General features: G+C 41.9%; 1 protein-coding gene and 1 long non-coding RNA gene across 4 annotated transcripts in view; one reads left to right on the forward strand and one right to left on the reverse strand.

Annotated features, from left to right (window-relative positions):
* The window catches only part of ccdc18 (coiled-coil domain containing 18), a 162,514-nt gene extending 155,102 nt beyond the window's left edge, over positions 1-7,412 (reverse strand). For all 3 annotated transcript variants that reach the window (XM_048539893.2, XM_048539892.2, XM_059648073.1), the window contains exon 1: positions 7,229-7,412. The gene's annotated coding sequence lies outside the window, so the exon portion shown is untranslated. The remainder of the gene's footprint in view (positions 1-7,228) is intronic.
* Positions 7,413-7,626: 214 nt separating this feature from the next.
* LOC132209909 (uncharacterized) overlaps positions 7,627-13,735 on the forward strand; it is a 49,057-nt gene continuing 42,948 nt past the window's right edge. The window contains exon 1 of the long non-coding RNA XR_009446080.1: positions 7,627-7,737. This is a non-coding gene — a long non-coding RNA (uncharacterized LOC132209909). The remainder of the gene's footprint in view (positions 7,738-13,735) is intronic.

Here is a 13,735-nt window from a genome sequence, read left to right on the forward strand (position 1 = left end):
TTATCCCCAGGACTGCATTATTGCAGATACTTGACTTTCCCAATGAAGACGACTGCCACTGATTTGACATTTTTTTAATAGTTTCATCTACTTCTGGCTATATACGTATCTGTATTATGACCACGCAGAGACTGCCACACAGTACAGCCTGACCTCCAGTCTTTAGGAAACCCCTTGCCATTGGACCACAATTTGGCCAACTGTGAGCAGGAAAGAATGCAGAGACACTTTGTGAGGAGGATAGGTTTCTGACAAGAATGACCAAGTGGGAAAGCCGATAAGATCAACAGGGAAGGTTGAAGGAATTTTTTGCCAAGACCTATAGATCAGTCTGATGGAATCACTGCCACACCCTAATCCCATCAGTTTTTCAGGTAGTTACAGACTCAACTTCCTCTGCATGGACTCCAAAACTTCAGGTTTACCCAGACTGCACATCCTTTGTCTCCCTCTTGCACACCCACTGCCCCCATCCCTCCCAAGAAAAAGGCATAAAAGTGGGGTTGGGGACAGATCAGCCATGATCTCATTGAATGGCAGAGCAAACACAATGGACTGAATGGCCTACTTTCGCCTGGAGGTCTTATGGTCTTACCCACTATGCACAGGCAACCCTCGTATATGACTGACCAAAATTTAATAGGTTAAATTGGGATGAAAAAGAAAAAAAAAAAATCAAAAAACTTCATCAGGAAGGTGCCATGGTGAAGTTGATACATCAGAAGGAGTGCAAAAGCCTCCAAATAATCCGTCTTCTATCACTTCAAGCACTATGTTTCACAGTCTGCACATCATATGTTCGACTTATCAGACATTCACATCGACTGGAATGGAAGCATGTCATCCCTATTTTCAGGCACTAAGAAAACAATGGTAACAAGGTCGCCACCTTTGGATAAAGTGGACAACCAAGTATTCGACAATAACAATTTGCTACAAATAGGGAGCTGAAGTGGGGTTACTTGGGTAATCAGTAAAGACACATGTAAACTGTAAGAGATTATAACAATTACAGAAACTGCAATGAAGTCATAAATATTTAGAAAGGTGTGGAACAAGGGTAAAACAAGCAGAATAACCAAGCATATGCCCATTTCTAATGGACTGGAGGATTTTCAGTACTTCCAGTGTAGCACAAACATAACCAGCAAGGGCACAATATTTGCTCCCCCAATTCATCCTTCAGTGCAGGATCAATCCAGCGATGCACAAACTGAAAGAGATAATTAATCACTTTCTACCCCTAATAGAACTGTCTGAATCAACAGCTAAGTGAACTCGAGACATCATGGTCGACACTGTTTGCCATCTAGTCCACCAGGGATGTGACTGTACAGAATAGTTGCTAAATAATTAAGGTTTCAGCTGTGACTGTTTTCTTGTTGGTTGTTCAACATTGAGGCATGCATTTAACTACAAAACTTAATTTGCCAGAAGGGCCAGATTTCCACTAGCTGCAGAGGTGTGCATTAACACATCTGAACAAGTTGATTCAAATGTCTATAAAGTAATTTACATGTCAGAGAGATCTTGAGCAAATCGGTGATTGTTTGATGTAACTGTAACCTTTAATTAGCTAATTGACAAGTAATTATAGTCATGAGATTACCCACTGGAAATTCGTTCAATATGAGTTTGATTTAAGGATATGCAGTGATTGCAATGCATTGGGATTTTATTTCATACAATATTATGTTGAACCATGCCTTCTAGATCTTTCCTTCCAAAACATCACTTCTATCTTCCAACTCTCCTCCATAGTTACTGAAAACATGATCCATGTCTTTACCATCTTAAAAGTTTGACAATGTCAACAGCTTTAATTCCAAAATCAAAACAACATATATACATTATTGTATTTTCTTACAACAATTTGATATGCAACTTTGATGGAGGAAAATATCCTATATGTTTCACTCGAGGTAGGTTTTCAGGAAAGTCAAAGTTAAGTAAGGTAGTGAGACAATGAGCTGCAGTTGAAGGGTCATTCACCAATGAGAAAATAAAAATAATTAAGTGGCCAGAATCAGAGAACTGCTGGATTATTGAGTTTGACAGTAATCTGAAAAGAAGAAAAAGAGAATTTTAAAACTGATGGATTTTTAACCAGAGGCAATGTAGTTCATAAGCACAAGGGTCATGGGTAAAAAGTTCTTGGTGTAAATTTGAATAGGGACAGGTTATGGAGGTCAGAACGTTGAAAGCAGGTGTCGTATCCATTGAAATAGTCGTCATAACAAAGAAAGGAGTCGGAGTTGGACAAGAACATTTTGTGTCTGCTATGTTATTTAGGTAGACCATGGCTTTGTTCAACTCTGCCTTCCCATTTTAAAAATGTTTTTCAATTTCCTTAATATCCTAATTTTTCAATCAATCTCCATTTTGAATATTCTCAACTTTTTGGGGTACAGAATTCCAAAGATTCACAATCCTTCCTGGAAAGAAATCTTTCTTCATAAAGTCATTGAGATAAACAGCACACGGAAACAGACCCTTCAGTCCAACTCTTCCACTCTGACCAGATATCCTAAATTAATCTAGTCCCTTTCCTATTCATATATCCATCTGGGTGCCTTTTAAATGTTGTAATTGTACCAGCTTCCACCATGTCCTCCGGCAGCTCATTCCATACATGCACCACCCTCTGCATGAAAAAGTTGCCCCTTAGGTCCCTTTTAATTCTTTCCCCATCCACCTTACACGAGTCCCAAGTTACTGAATACTTATTCTAAGATGGACTATGAGTTTTAATTTCCCTAACCAGAGAAACACCCTCCAAGCATCTGAATTGAAAATCCCCTCTATAATCTGTGAATTCAAATTAATTCTTACTATGCTAACTTCTACTGACTTTCCTTTTAAGATAACTCCCAATCCCAGGATTCAGAGAAGCGAAGGTTTGTTGCACTCCTTCTAATGCAAGACCATCCTTCCTGTTAAAGATAATGAAACTATTCATGACACTCCTGGTATAATCTCACCAAAGCCTGCAGTAACTACAGATGGACTTCCTTAGCTTTATTCCCCAAACCATTCAAACAAGGACACTGTTCTCCTTGATAGAGCTGCATTTTCAATTTGTCATCATTTGAAAAATGTTCAGCACTTCTACTCTTCCTATCAAAGTGGAAACATCATTGGAAATAACAATGACAGCAGTTTAACAACATGGGAGAGGAGCAAAGAAAAAATATAGCATAGTCATGATAAACTGGAAAAACTCAAAACAAAAGCACAGAACTGCAGATAAGCAGCAGACTCAAAGGACCAAAGGAAGCTAATCCAACTTGCATGCAGATAAACTGAAATAATGGTCTGATGAAACATCCCATTTTTGGAAACGCTTTCTCGCTCCACAGACGCTGCTTGATCAGATGAATTTTTCCAGCATTTTCCGTATTATTTCAAATGTCAAGGCTTAACTATCAGGCAAGAAGGCTTCTCAGAGAAGATATTTCTAGAGATAAGGGTATTCAATGAAATAAAGGTAGCTCTGGAATATTGCTTGAAATTAACTGGTGGACTTAAGGCATGTATTTCGTATAAAATATTATTCTTCAGGCAAAGAACGACCAAAATGTGTTTGTATGTACAGCTGTAGATACCAAAACAATGGAATTGTTAAAAAAAAATTAGATACCGCATTGGCATGCTAAGGGGTGGGAAAAGGGCTGACACAGGGAGAACGTGCAAACTCCAGATAGACAGTCACCCAAGGGTAGAATCGAACTTGGGTCCCTGGTGCTGTGAGCCAACAGTGCTAACTAAGTGCTAAAAGTACTACCCCAGAACACATCAGCAAGAAAGTCTTGTTCCAACTTAATACATGGATGGAATACCATGTGCATTTCTGGTCATCATACTATCAGAAAAATTTGATTTCACTGGAAAAAGTGCGAAGGAGATTCACCAGGATGTTGCCTAGAAAGGGAAGTCCCAGGTATGAGCAAAGACTGGTTAGGCTGAATTTGTTTACCCTGGTGTACAGGAGGCCAAGAGGAGACCTGATTCAGGTCTACAAAATTATGACAGCCATACATAAGGGAAGACAGCGACAATCCTTTTCCCAAGGCAGATGTGTCTAAGACCAGAGAGCGTAAGTTTAAAGTGAGAAATAAGCAATTTCACTGAATCATAGATTCCCTAGTGTGGAAACAGGCCATTTGGTCCATTGAGTCCACACCAGCCCTCTGAGGAGCATCCCATCCAGACCCACCTCCACACTATCCCTGCATTTCCCACCCCAGACACTGAGGGCAATTTAGCATTGCCAATCCACCTAACCTGCACATCTTCTTTAGACTGTGGAAGGAAACCAAAGCACCCGGAGAAAATCCATGCAGATATGGGGAGAATATGCAAACTCCACACAGACAGTCACCCAAGGCTGGCATCAAACCCGGGTCCCTGGTGCTGTGAGGCAGCAGTGCTAACTACTGAGCCACTGTGCCACCCCTAGGAGATCTGAGGAAAAGTCTTTTCACCTAGAGGGGTAGAAATACAGAATCCATTGCCTGAGAGGCTGGTAGGTGGAGATACTCTTGCAACATTTAAGAAGCATCTGGACGAGCACTTAAAATACCAGGCATAATAGGCAACGGACCAAATGGAAGTAAGTGAGATTAGTTTAAATCAGTGTTTTATGGTCAGTTACAGACATAGTGGGCTGAAGGGCCTGTTTCTAAGCTGTATGAGTCTATGACAGTGTATATAAGAACTTGGACCAACAGTTGGCGATTCAGCCCTTGAGCCTGTTTTGCCATTTAATGGGGATCAGCCACGGCTGATCTCATCTCAGCCTCGATTTCACTTTCCTGCCCACTCCACATTACCCCTCAACCAATTAAAAATCTATTTATCTCATCCTTACATGTGTTCAGTGTACTGGTGTCCACTGCACTCTGCACAGTGCTTTTTTAAACAATGCCTTTTTATCCTAGATTTCCCACACACAGAAGGTTTTTCCTTTATTTACTTTGAGTGCTCCAATTACACACTGAAAACTTTGATTAAGTCATCTTTCTTCACCACCCCTCCTCCCTGTGATCTGATATTAGGCCCATTAGGGTACAAAAATATAATGTATGATGGTGATTAAGACCTGATGGAAGAATTTCAAGACTTGTATTGTACCAATATCAAAGTTGCTTTATTTTAAAATTATATTGTGGACCTGGACCTCCAAGTATCATGGGTTCAGCATGTAACTTTTCACCATCTACAAAGTACTCTTTTCCACCCAATTGCCTGAGCAGGCAAGTACAGCCTCAGTCTATACAAAAGAAAACATTTTTTACATTCTCTCTCAGCACTGCAGTGTATTGTAAAACTAAATTGTGAGCTAAAATCCTGAAGTCTAGCTTGAAGACAATCTTCTAACTTAGTGGCTTTTCTCTTAACTGAGCCAACCTGACATCCACATAAAATTTAAAATAAAAATAAATACTAGTATTAAAGTGATAAACTATTTCACAAATATTACAATTGAATCCCACAGTACTCCTGACAATTTAAAACCAACAAAAGAAGTGGCTTCCGATAACCATGACAACCCAGCTAACAACCAAATGACAGTGACTGCATTCCCTCTATGACACAATGATGGAACTTCGTAACAAGACTCTACTATTTTTCAGAATAACAAAATTTAATAAATTTTACAAGGCTCTTAATTTCTTATAATTCACTTCAGATCAAATTTCCTTATTCTCCTGCGAATTCTACGATGATTACATATTACATATATGTTCAGGAAAAGCAACCAATTATTCAAGCCACTTTATGGCAGCAGCTGGAATTATTCTTAGGCCAGTGAATCTAATATGTGATTTGAAACAATTTTTGTACATCTTCTATAGATTGAAACTATAAATAAATTTAGTTAGGTAATACTATGACATATGATGCTCTAAAATAAGCAAATTAACCAAAGGAGTTAAACAGTAAGGGCAGATTCAATACACTAGAGTCGTATTCCCTAAAATTCAGCAGATTAGGGTGCCTAATTGAGAAGTTTAAGATGATCAATGAAATCGATAGGATAAAGAGAAAGAAAACATTTCCTCTGGTAGGCTAGTACTATTCATGGGAATGTATTATCAAAACAAGAGTTGGGCCATTCAGGATAGATGTCAGAAAATGTTTTTCCACTCCCACAATAAAGACTAGTAATCCAGAATTCTGTCATCAAAGAGCTATTGAGGTTTATGCGATGGATGAATTTTTGTTTGGTAACAAATGAAGTGAGAGAGAATTAGGAGAGGTTGATGTGGTCACAATACAAATCAGCATTGATCAAAGTAAATGGCAGAATTGGCTCAAAGGGATGAATGGCCTACTCCTGTTCCTGTAAATATAAAAGGAAAGAACAGTTCATTTTATTATAGCATACTCAGCACTGTAGCAATAAAAAGTCATCCTATGCAACAGAGTGAAGCGTTTACGTTTTTCCAGACCTGTAGCCATCTGTGACTGATTTGTGACATTTTCACATTTGTGACTGATATTCACCTAACATCTTTAAGATTTCCCCGAAGATGATATTTAAGACGTGGAATAGCAAATTCAGTGAAATATTTGTATAGTGGCAAATATTTGTGAAAAACTAACAATTTTCCTCAGGATTATAAAATAGTTAACAAAAAGTAAAGGGTACACAAACCGCTAATAACACATTACATAAACATCGCCAAATTTCTAATTAATGACATAAGTAAGTGATTTTTCAGAACTTGTGAAAGGACTAGGTAACCGTTATGATAAAACAACTGTGATTTAATCCCGGGGTCATCTGACATCTAGAAAGCTTATGAGAATCTTTTTCTAGGGAGTTTTATTCTTGTAAACTTTTTCTTACCATTCTCAACCATGATTGAGTCTCAGTAACCATGACTACTTCTATTTACAAATAATCTCTCACACTTTTATTCCTTAAATTTAGCGATTAAACGATTCCCCGAATTTTTCTGACTGTGCAGCCATAGTAGATTCAGTGTATGAAGGTTTATTAAAACACGTCAAGAATCCGCACCAAAAGTTAGCTGAACGCAACTCGGGTCTAAATAATTATAGATTCATCTGGGAATCTGAAAAACGTTTAAATCCGTAAAATATATCAATGTAAATATCACCGAGATCGTACTGACCAAAATTAAATAACCCCAGGGTCGATTTGTAACTGAGTCAAACCAGAATCAACACGACAAATCTATTAATCTGGCGACATTACCTGCAGCACCACCACAACCAGTCATGAAGAATAAAGCAGGTAATTGCCCCATTCAAAGACACCCGTGTAATTTCTGTGCCGGTATAACACTGACGAAAGATAAACAAAAACCAGCCATCTTCCCACTTCCTGTCTCTACTTGCGCCCGCAATCGGACAGCGCGGGGCCCAGGACGTCCACTGCTCCCATTGGACATCACTAGGCCCGAGTCGCGCGCTCTGCTCATTGGACGGCGTGAGGTTCCACCTTTCTATTGGACAAACGTGCGCCTGCCGCCCTTTTCCATTGGACATACTTACACATCACCCTTCCATTAGAAGGCTGGCGCACATTCGCCGTTTGCATTGGTCAAGACGGTGCGCCTGCTCACTCAGCACGCTTTTCCGATTGGACAACGCGGGGCTCTTCCAGCCGAAGACATTCGCGCGCTTTCGTCAAATCCAGGCGGGCGCGTGGATGGCCGTTAAAGTGACAAGGCTGGGAATGGGCCACGGAATTGCACAGAACAGGTGAGTTTGGTGCTGGAGTCCAATAAAGCGACTGGAGGAGAATGATAAACTTGCCAATCACAACGGCCAGCTCTCTGATGAAGGGCCTAGGCCCGAAACGTCAGCTTTTGTGCTCCTGAGATGCTGCTTGGCCTGCTGTGTTCATCCAGCCTCACATTTTATTATCATGGCCTTCGTAAAGGTCTCAGACGTTATGTGACCTTCCCTATGACATTGAACTCGATGTCGAAGCCATAGACCATTAGACACAGGAGCATAAATTAGGCCGTTCAGTCTCAGCTGATAAGTTTGTCAACACCATTCTCCCCAGAACCATTGATCGCCATGACCATAAGACATAGGAGTGGAAATAAGGCCATTCGGCCCATCAAGTCCACTCCGCCATTTAAATCATGGCTGATGGGCATTTTGACTCCACTTCCCTGCACTCTCCCCGTAGCCCTTGATTCCTTCTGAGATCGAGAATTTGTCGATCTCTGCCTTGAAGGCATCCAACGTCCCGGCCTCCACTGCACTCCGTGGCAATGAATTCCACAAGCCCACCACTCTCTGGCTGAAGAAATGTTTCATTTCAGTTTTAAATTTACCCCCTCTAATTTTAAGGCTGTGCCCACTGGTCCTAGTCTCCCCACCTAATGGAAACAACTTCCTAGTGCCACCCCTTCTAAACCATACATTATCTTGTAAGTTTCTATTAGATCTCCCCTCAACCTTCTAAACTCTAATGAATACAATCCCAGGATCCTTAGCTATTCATCATACATTAAACCTACCATTCCAGGGATCAAAGGTAACAAAGTGTGGAGCTGGATGAACACTCTGATGAAGGGTCGAGGCCTGAAACATCAGCTTTTGTGCTCCTGAGATGCTGCTTGGCCTGCTATGTTCATCCACCTCCACACTTTGTTATCTTGGATTCTCCAGCATCTGCAGTTCCCATTATCTCTCATTCCAGGGATCATCCGTGTGAATCTCCGCTGGACACGCTCCAGGGCTAGTATGTCCTTCCTGAGGTGTGGGGCCCAAAATTGGACACAGTATTCTAAATGGGGCCTAACTAGAGCCTTATAAAGCCTCAGAAGCACATCGCTACTTTTATATTCCAACCCTCTTGAGATAAACGACAACCTTACATTCGCTTTCTTAATTACGGACTGTACCTGCAAGTTAACCTTTAGAGAATCCTGGACCAACACTCCCAGATCCCTTTGCACTTCTAATTTGCGAATTTTCTCACAGTTTAGAAAATAGTCCATGCCTGACTAGTCCCTTTCTCAGAACTCACAGTTTTAATGACAATCAAGAACCTATCTATCTCAGTCTTAAATATACTCCATGACCTGTCCTCCACAACCAACCAAACAGCCCTTCATCTTCATGTTGGCATTCAGAAAGAACAGCTCAAGCTGGTATCCACTTTCCTGTCTTTTCCATGGAACCAAGCCACCCCCAAGGTGGTTGGTCTGCTGGACCCTCTCATCTTTAGAACCAGACTATTTGGAGCTCAGAACCAAAACTAGACATTGCTGGAAAAACTCAACAGGTCTGGTAGCACCTGGGGAGAGAAAGCAGAATTAAAGTTTTGTTTCTGGTGACCCTTCTCTACTTTGAGTTTGGTGTTGTGTAATGAAAAAAATGGCGAATTAATGGCCTAATAAAAACCAAAAGAACTACAGATGCTGTAAATCAGGAAAAAAACAAAGTTGCTGGAACAGCTCAGCAGGTCTGGCAGCATCTGTGAAGGAAAAGACAGTACTTACACTGGTCCAGTGCCCCTTTCTCAGAACTCCCAGTTTTAATTAATGGCTTCCCTATGAAGGATCCTTTGGGAAACAGTGACCATAAAGAAATAAAATTTTACAAGGAGGTAAAATGTGATGTGATTCATTCTGAAATTAGCACCTGAAAATGGAAACTACAAGGATTTGAAAGTCATTAGACAATAGGTGCTGGAGTAGACCATTTGGCCCTTCGAGACAGCACCACCATTCATTATGATCATGGCTGATCATCCACAATCAGTATCCTGTTCCTGCCTCATCCCCATAATCTTTGATTCCATTATCTTTAAGAGCTCTATCCACTTCTTTCTTGAAAGTATCCAGAGAGTTGGCCTCCACTGCCTCTGGGGTAGAGCATTCCATATATCCACCACTCTGGGTGAAAACGTTTTTCCTCAACTCTGTTCTAAATGGCCTACCCCTTATGTGTCCTCTGGTTCTGAACCCACCCATCAGCAGAAACATGCTTCCTGCCTCCAGAGTGTCCAATCCCTTAATAATATTATACGTCTCAATCAGATCCCCTCTAACCCTTCTAAACTCAATTGCGTACAAGCCCAGTCACTCCAATCTTTCAACATATGATAGTCCCGCCATTCCGGGAATTGACCTCGTGAACCTACGCTGCACTCCCTCAATAGCAAGAATGTCCTTCCTCAAATTTGGAGACCAAAACTGTACACAATACTCCAGGTGCGGTCTCACCAGGGCCCTGTACAGCTGCAGAAGGACCTCTTTGCTCCTATGCTCAGTTCCTCTTGTTATGAAGGCCAGCATGCTATTAGCTTTCTTCACTACCTGCTGTACCTGCATGCTTGCTTTCATGAACCGATGTATAAGAACACCTAGATCTCATTGTACTTCCCCTTTACCTAACCTGACTCCATTGAGATAGTAATCTGCCTTCCTGTTCTTGCCACTAAAGTGGATAACCACACATTTATCCACATTAAACTGCATCTGCCAAGCATCTGTCCACTCACCTAACCTGTCCAAGTCACCCTGTATTCTCATAACATCCTCCTCACATTTCACACTGCCACCCAGCTTTGTGTCATCAGCAAATTTGCTAATATTACTTTTAATGCCTTTGTCTATATCATTAATGTATATTGTAAACAGCTGCAGACCCAGCACCGAATCTTGTGATACCCCACTGGTCACCACCTGCCATTCCGAAAGGGACCCGTTTATCACTACTCTTTGCTTCCCGTCAGCCAGTCAATTTTCAATTCAAGTCAGTATTTTGCCCCCAGTACCATGTGCCCTAATTTTGCTCACCAATCTCCTATGCGGGACTTTATAAAAGGCCTTCTGAAATTCCAGGTACACTACATCCACTGGTTCTCCCTTGTTCATCTTCATAGATACATCCTCAAAAAATTCCAGAAGATTAGTCAAGTACAATTTCCCCTTCGTAAATCCATGCTGACTCTGACCTATTCTGTTACTGCTATCCAAATGAGTTGTAATTTCATCTTTTATAATTGACTTCAGCATCTTTCCCACCACTGACGTCAGGCTAACCGGTCTATAATTTCCTGTTTTCTCTCTCCCTACTTTCTTGAAAAGTGGAACAACATTAGCCACCCTCCAATCCGCAAGAACTGATCTTGAATCTGTAGAACTTTGGAAAATAATTTCCAATGCGTCCACAATTTCTAGAGCCACCTCCTTAAGTACCCTGGGATGCAGACCATCACGTCCCGGGGACTTATCAGCCTTCAGACCTAACAGATCAGATCCAACACCATTTCCTGCCTAATATAAATTCCCTTCAGTTCGTCCATTACCCTAGGTCCTTCAGCCACTATTGCATCTGGGAGATTGCTTGTGTCTTCCCGAGGGAAGACAGATCCAAAGCACCTATTCAACTCTTCTGCCATTTCCTTGTTCCCCATAATAAATTTTCCCGTTTCTGAGTTCAAGGGCCCAATTTTAGTCTTAACCTTTTTTTTTCTTTTTACATACCTAAAAAAGCTTTTACTATCCTCCTTTATATTTTTGGCCAGTTTTCATAGAACATAGAACAGTACAGCACAGAACAGGCCCTTCAGCCCACAATGTTGTGCCGACCATTGATCCTCATGTATGCACCCTCAAATTTCTGTGACCATATACATGTCCAGCAGTCTCTTAAATGACCCCAATGACCTTGCTTCCACAACTGCTGCTGGCAACGCATTCCATGCTCTCACAACTCTCTGCGTAAAGAACCTGCCTCTGACATCCCCTCTATACTTTCCACCAACCAGCTTAAAACTATGACCCCTCGTGCTAGCCATTTCTGCCCTGGGAAATAGTCTCTGGCTATCAACTCTATCTATGCCTCTCATTATCTTGTATACCTCAATTAGGTCCCCTCTCCTCCTCCTTTTCTCCAATGAAAAGAGACCGAGCTCAGTCAACCTCTCTTCATAAGATAAGCCCTCCAGTCCAGGCAGCATCCTGGAAAACCTCCTCTGAACCCTCTCCAAAGCATCCACATCTTTCCTATAATAGGGCGCCCAGAACTGGACGCAGTATTCCAAGTGCAGTCTAACCAAAGTTTTATAGAGCTGCAACAAGATCTCACGACTCTTAAACTCAATCCCCCTGTTAATGAAAGCCAAAACACCATATGCTTTTTTAACAACCCTGTCCACTTGGGTGGCCATTTTAAGGGATCTATGTATCTGCACACCAAGATCCCTCTGTTCCTCCACGCTGCCAAGAATCCTATCCTTAATCCTGTACTCAGCTTTCAAATTCGACCTTCCAAAATGCATCACCTCGCATTTATCCAGGTTGAACTCCATCTGCCACCTCTCAGCCCATCTCTGCATCCTGTCAACGTCCCGCTGCAGCCTACAACAGCCCTCTACACTGTCAACGACACCTCCGACCTTTGTGTCGTCTGCAAACTTGCTGACCCATCCTTCAATCCCCTCATCCAAGTCATTAATAAAAATTACAAACAGTCGAGGCCCAAGGACAGAGCCCTGTGGAACCCCACTCACCACTGACTTCCAGGCAGAATATTTTCCTTCTACTACCACTCGCTGTCTTCTGTTGGCCAGCCAATTCTGTATCCAAGCAGCTAAGTTCCCCTGTATCCCATTCCTCCTGACCTTCTGAATGAGCCTACCATGGGGAACCTTATCAAATGCCTTACTGAAGTCCATATACACCACATCCACAGCTCGACCCTCATCAACTTTTCTAGTCACATCCTCAAAAAACTCGATAAGGTTTGTAAGGCATGACCTACCCCTCACAAAGCCGTGTTGACTGTATTTGATCAAGCCATGCTCTTCCAGATGGTCATAAATCTTATCCCTCAGAATCCTTTCTAACACCTTGCAGACGACAGACGTGAGACTTACTGGTCTATAATTGCCGGGGATTTCCCTATTTCCTTTCTTGAAGAGAGGAATTACATTTGCCTCTCTCCAGTCCTCAGGTACGACTCCAGTGGAGAGCGAGGATGCAAAGATCTTCGCAAGTGGCGAAGCAATTGCATTTCTCGCTTCCCAAAGCAGCCGAGGACAAATCTGGTCCGGGCCTGGCGACTTGTCAATCTTAATGTTTGACAAAATTTTCAGCACATCAGCTTCCTCTATCTCTATCCATTCCAGCATGCACACCTGCTCTTCAAAGGTTTCATTCACTACAAAGTTCGTTTCTTTCGTAAAGACAGAAGCAAAAAACTCATTTAGGGCTTCCCCTACCTCCTCAGGCTCCACACACAAGTTCCCTATGCTATCCCTGATCGGCCCTACTCTTTCTTTGATCATTCTCTTATTCCTCACATAAGTGTAAAATGCCTTTGTGTTTTCCCGGATTCCTTCTGCCAAGCCTTTCTCGTGCCCCCTCCTGGCTCTCCTCAGACCATTTTTGAGCTCCTTCCTTGCCTGCATGTAATCCTCTCTAGCTGAACTTGACCCTAGCTTCCTCCACCTTATGTAAGCTACCTTCTTCCTTTTCACAAGAAGCTCCACCGCTCTCGTCATCCAAGGTTCCTTTATCTTACCCCTTCTTGCCTGTCTCAGAGGGACATATTTACTCATCACTCCCAACAACTGTTCCTTAAACAGTCTCCACATGTCTATAGTTCCCTTACCATGGAACAACTGCTCCCAGCCCATGCTTCCTAACTCATGTCTAATCGCATCATAGTTTCCTCTTCCCCAATTAAATATCCTCCCATTCTGCCTAATCCTCTCCTTCTCCATAGC

Source organism: Stegostoma tigrinum, chromosome 8 (assembly GCF_030684315.1).
Source record: "Stegostoma tigrinum isolate sSteTig4 chromosome 8, sSteTig4.hap1, whole genome shotgun sequence".
NCBI classification, from domain to species: Eukaryota; Metazoa; Chordata; class Chondrichthyes; order Orectolobiformes; family Stegostomatidae; genus Stegostoma; species Stegostoma tigrinum.